The sequence below is a fragment of the Vigna umbellata genome, chromosome 1 (assembly GCF_029865625.1).
Source record: "Vigna umbellata cultivar VRB3 chromosome 1, Vumbellata_1.0, whole genome shotgun sequence".
Lineage (NCBI taxonomy): Eukaryota > Viridiplantae > Streptophyta > Magnoliopsida > Fabales > Fabaceae > Vigna > Vigna umbellata.
In genome coordinates, this window is record NC_142165.1 from 84,709,964 (window position 1) to 84,715,970 (window position 6,007).

A 6,007-nucleotide genomic window follows, 5' to 3' on the forward strand; every position below is an offset into this window, starting at 1 on the left:
TATTATGTATTGAAACAAATAAATCTAATAATAATTTCGGGATGATTTTAGACAAATCTGGTCCCTGAAATGTTAAATAAAAAGGTGAATGAATGTAATGCCTTAAAAATAGAAAACACATTTATTATATTTAATTGTGAATTCTGTTATTATACTCCTTTACATGGTAAGTGTTGAATATTATTTATAATTAAGGACATTAAACGAGTTTATTTTTATTAAGGTAGTGGAGAGATTAATACTCTTTTTCATGTTTGAATTTTTTATTTTGTTTACATTTAATTGTCATTTTTAAAGTTAAAAGTAATATTATTTGCTCTTTTTATTAATTATATATATGCTATTTACCTAATTTTAATTCATATACTTATATACCTATAGTGTGATATAACTACGAAAAAGACAAAAAAAAAGTGGATAACTATTTTATCAGGATCATTGTTTTTATTTTTATTTTGTACATTAAAATTAAAAAAAACATTAAAAATTATGGAAGAAGTGTGATAAAGCATTAAGCAAATACTTTTACTATTAATCTCAATTCTTATAAAACAACAAACGTTATCTTCCATCTTTTATAATAAATTTGATCCGTTTTTTTTTTAATTTTCTTGATGAAATAAGCAGATTTCTGATTGCCCCCTCTAATCTGCTTATTTTAAAATAAATAGTTTTATGCATTTTTTAAGAAGCAAATTTTATGTGCATTAGCACATTGAATTTTCAAAAAGCTTACGTGTTTTTAGTCCATATAAATCTTACTATGCATTAATACTACTTGTGTGATCTATTCTTGTTCATCTTCATGATTGTTGTGTATCTTTGGTGATTTTAATGTTTTTTTATGTGTTGAGACGTGAAGAGTGGTGTTGCTCTTAGTCCAATTTCTTGTGCTAAATTATAAATTGGACAAATTCTAATGAGCTTCTTCCAGCTTCATCTTTTAGGTCTTACTACACTTGGTCAAATTTTTGGAGAGATATAAATCGCATTGATAGAAGACTTGATAAAGTTTTTTTGTAATTTTTCTTGTCTTGAGAATTCGTCTTCTTGTACTAATGTTTTACCCTGAAATCCCTTACTCTTTTTTGTTTCTCATTCTGCTAAGGTTTCCAAACTATCCTTTCTTTTTTTTGTAAAGATATGGATGTTTCATATGGATTGTCATTCCACTGTCAATAGCTCTTGAAGTGTTCATACTTTTAGTTGTTCTATGTTGATTTTGCAAAGAAAATTACAACATCTTAAAGTTGCCTTGAACGATTAGAATAAAAATGTTTTTGGAAACATACATAAGTTGGTGGTGGATAATCAAGACTTGCTTTCTAATATTCAACAACAAATTTTGAATGCTTCTCCATTTCATTTGGATGCTTTGCTAATTCACGAGGTCAAGATAAAAGATTATATAAACTATGTTTTGGATTGTCAAGATATTTATTAGAAGGAAAAATGCTAAAATGAATTGGCTTAAAGAAAGAGATAATAATACTATATTTTTTTATGTTGTGGTTTGCAAGAGGCATAATGTAGAGGGTATTTTTAAGTTGTATCATGATGAGTCATTTCTAATCCAATAGTGATTGAAGATTCTATTTTCTCTTTTTATACTAATTTATATGTTGCTCCTACTAATCTTGCTATTTATGTTACTTTTATGATTTTTTTTGTTGCTTCTTATGTTCCTTCTTTAGTTAATGATGATGAGAATAAATTTTTGATTAAATGTTTTGATCTTCATGAGGTGAAGAATTTAGTTTTTCTCTTAATTCTGATAGTGCTCCTAGTCTAGATGGCTTTGGTAGATGTTTTCATCACTTTTTTTGGGACATTGTTGGTGTTGATGTTAGTAAAGTCGTCCAACAATTCTTTTGCCAGGGTTGGATTCTCCCTGCTATGAATTTGAAGGTAGTTGACAGGCATAACGTATAATTGACTTTTGTCCTATAGTAGTGACTAATTTTCGTTTTGAAATCATTACAAAAATTTTAGCTGATAGACTTGCGTTGCTTGTTATTAAGATTATTTCCCCTAATAAAAATGGTTCCATTAAATGAATGAGTGTTAAAGATTGTATTTGTATTACTTCTGAAGCTAGTAATATTCTATCTAAAATGGTCAAAGATGGTAATGTAGCTATCAAGATTGATATTACCAAGGCTTTTGATATCATCAATTGGAATTCCTTAATTCAAGTGTTGCCTTGTTTTGGTTTTCATGAAGGCTTTTTTATGTGAATTCTTCATATCTTGCAATATGCGTATATTTCTATGGAGGTTAATGGTGGTTTGGTTGGTTACTACACTTATGGTAGAGGGGCTAGACAAGGGGGTCATCTCTCTTTTGCTTTTCTGTTTTGCCGAGGAGGTTTTGAGTAGGGGAATTTCAAAGCTTATTTTTAAGAAGCTTATGCTTTCCTGGTTGGTTTTCAAGGGATACAACTTCCTTCTCATACTCTCTATGTTGATGGTATACTTGTTTTTTTGTAGAGAAGATACTACAACATTGTATCATTTGAAATTTTTCTTGTATGAATATGACACTTTCTTTGGTCAATTGGTGAGTCCTATTAAAAGTCACTTTTACACTACTGATGCTTTTGCTTTTTTTCATTAGATATCTCAAAAGACTTCTCTCTTGTAATCAAGGATTTATTCCTTTTACGTATTTTGGAGTGCCAATTTTTGTAGGGGCTTTTGTTGGCTGCAAAACCAACGGTAAATTCACTGGTCACAACGTAGCAAGTGATATCATTATCTTCCAAGGGACTTGTGCACCACTTGACAAATGTTGCACTCAATAACTCAATTAGACAACAAAGTTCAAAAAAACACAATAAACTCTTTTTGATATTTTCGTAAAATAGTTGGTATGCAAGAAAATATAACAAATTATTTAATATTTGTTAAGATTAGAGTTCATCCATTTCATTCTCATGCATTTACAAACATCTCAATTCCATATTCATGTCAAAATGAACTCAATATTATACTTAAATCCTATCCCTAGAGCTTTTGAGCCTATGATCACTCTTGAAGTTCCAATTCGTTGAATCTTCAACAAGCAACCATGCATTAAGTTCAAGAGTTTTAAGATTACTAAAGAATCATGTTTTATCCCTAGATACAAGTTCCATTAGGTATGCAGTTTAGGTTCAAGTCATATTTCCCAATACATCAAGAATCACAAACCAATCAATGAGTGATCAAGTCACAACAAACATTAAGCATAGAATTCAAATACTAACTATGAAATGGAAAAACATATTATCAATACCCAATTTTATCCGGGTGACTAAATAATATAGTTTTGATGAAATTTATTTTATTTTATGTTATTCTAATTTTATTTTATAATTATTTTACTTTGTTATTTTAAGTTATTGTATTGGAGTCTATTTTAATATACTGTATCTTATTTTATTTTAATCTTATTTCGGTTATTTTTTTATTTTTTTAGAGTTATTTCATTATGTTTTATTTTAGTCTATTTTTTTTAGTCAATTTATTTTGTTTTTGTCTTCTTTTACTTTAATTTATTTGCCAAATGTCAACTAGACAAAAAGAAAAAAAAATGACAAAGGTCAACTTTTTCTGCTTTCTTTTTCCACGCCATCTCCCATTCTGGTGCATCTGCTTTCTTTTTCCACGCCATCTCCCATTCTGGTGCAAATCTTCTGCTCGCCATGCATGCTGCACCTACACTGTCTTAGCGGAGCAGAACAGGAGTCTGTGTGGCAGGAAGCAACCATTTGATAGGCCAGGCTTTTGACTCTAAGCTGGATCTGAAGCGTGAACAAGGGAAGGGGAATCTCGACTCTTCTCACCTTCAAAACCAACCACTATCTGTCCAGTTCCGTTATCACTGGTAACCTAGAGAAAGCACAATGTCTGAGAGCTAAAAAAATTGGCAAGAAATTACAACCGAGGGGGGCGCCCAAAGTTGAACAATAGAGAAGGAGCTCCAAGAGATAAGCAAGTAACGTCCAATTTACAATCGTTGTTAGAATAGCTTTATGCTTTGCTTGTGTGTGATTGTTGCTTGAGTATTCCAAACCGTGTATGTATACATCACGGTTATCTTCTCCACTATGTTCAACACCTGAATAAACCATTTACTCATCTTCCGATTTCTACAGTTTCTTCCATTCCCTCACACAATTCAATGCTAGATTAAGAAACAAATTTACCACTACTCTCTTCAGCCACCATTGGCAATGAAGTTCTACTCTTGTTGTAAACACCCAATCCATCGCATAAATCCAATTCCATTCGTCTGCAAGAACAAAAATCTAACCCCAATCACCCTTTGATCACAATAATCACAAGCCAAAACAAACCAAGAATTTGAACCTCTATGCCTCAGTTTATTTCCAAACCCCCAAACATTGTCTCGGCAAGCCTCTTTGACAACAATCGCCACCTGCAAAGAAGGAGAGAGGACGTTGACATGGTGACCGGAGGCAGCCCTGGCGATGACCGACGATGCTAGTGGAGCCCTGGCCGGCGTGGTGGCCGAGCTCGCCTAGGAGGCGTTTCACGAAGGAGAGTTTCTTCCTCGCGCGCGAAGAAGAGAACGAGGAGGCCTGGTGCCTTGGCGGACGACGGCTCCGGCGGCATGCGTCGTTACTGGCGACGCCATAAATGGCGGTTCGCGGCAAGATCGGAAGAGGTGGTGGCGTGGTGGCTGGTTCGCAGAGGCAGTGGCGCAGAGACAGTCACCGGTGGCAGCGGAAGGCGAGTGTGTTCCCCTCTCGCGCATCGCGGTGGCGTTTGGACGGAGGTTGGGAGGTGGTCGTTGAACGACGAAGGTGAGTGCCTTTGGCTTTTCCTACTCAGAGAGAAAGAAACCCTTGGTCTCAGTGGCGGTGAAATGATGTGATGAGAAGAATGGGAGAAACCCCTATGGGTCTCCTGAGCTTAAGAATGGAAAGGCCTTGGGCGTGTTTTCTTTTTTCGACCCAACTCTCTCTAATAAACCAAAAAAAATATAATAAAACATTTTCTCCTTCACGCACCCCCCGTTTCTCACCCGCGCACCCCCTATCCATTCCCTTGGCCTGGGCTCGGACCCATCCTGGTCTTGGAAAAAAAAATGAAAGTTCTTTTCTCGTCTGTACCCCCCTCATTCTCATTTTCGCACCTTATTCTGTTTGGGCTTAAGCCCATTCTGTTTATGCCAATAAAAAAAAGAAGAATTGGGCCTTAGCACACTATTTTGGGATGTACCTCTAGTTTGATCTTTATACCCCTGACAGATACAAAGTTGAAAAAAAGGGTTTGGGCCCAAACTAAAAAGCCTCAATTTCACTTCACACCTCTGGTTTTTCTCTCTGTACCCCTATTCATGTTGGGCTTTTCTCTTGCTTTATTTTTTATGCTTTTGTTTTCTTTTTATTAGTTAGTTTTTATTACATGTAACCCCTTAGATGATAGCGCACACCCCTTTGTTTTATTTATATCTATTAGACTTGTTTGTTTCGTTCTCCATAAAAATTACAAAATAAAAAAAATGAAGAAAGATAAAATATTAAAATTATAAATATTTTAAATTAACAAAAATTATATTTTAAAGGTTAAGCACATGTGTGATCGCTCGCATCGTCCTTGTGCTAAACACATTTTCTCTTTTTATAAAAAAATACAAAAAAATATATTTTAAAGGTTAAGAACGTGTGTGATCGTTCGCATCGTCCTCGTGCCAAAAAAACCTTTTCACCTTCTTTTTCTCAAAAAGAAAATACCAAAAAAAAATATATAATCTTCAAAAACTAAAAACATCCACATTTTCAAACAACAAACAATTTCTAGCCAGAACTACGTGATCCTTGATTCTCTATCAAAGATGGAGATACGTAGGAGCAAGGCTAGCCCTTGTCAGGTTCACTTCCCAAAAATCCAAAATTATCCATAATCATTTCCGAACAAAATTCTCAAACAACTCTTCAAACAAACTTTCGAAATAGCTTCCAAAAGAACTATGTAATCCTGATTTCTCATTTTAATGA

At 33.9% G+C, this 6,007-nt stretch overlaps 1 long non-coding RNA gene across 1 annotated transcript; it reads right to left on the minus strand.

Annotated features, from left to right (window-relative positions):
- Positions 1 to 2,814: 2,814 nt before the first annotated feature.
- On the minus strand, positions 2,815 to 5,304 carry LOC148206654 (uncharacterized). Its single transcript, XR_015783679.1, has 2 exons — positions 4,353 to 5,304; positions 2,815 to 4,275 (listed from the first exon to the last, which is right to left on the minus strand). It is a non-coding gene; the product is annotated as an uncharacterized LOC148206654 (long non-coding RNA).
- Between the last annotated feature and the right edge of the window lie 703 nt (positions 5,305 to 6,007).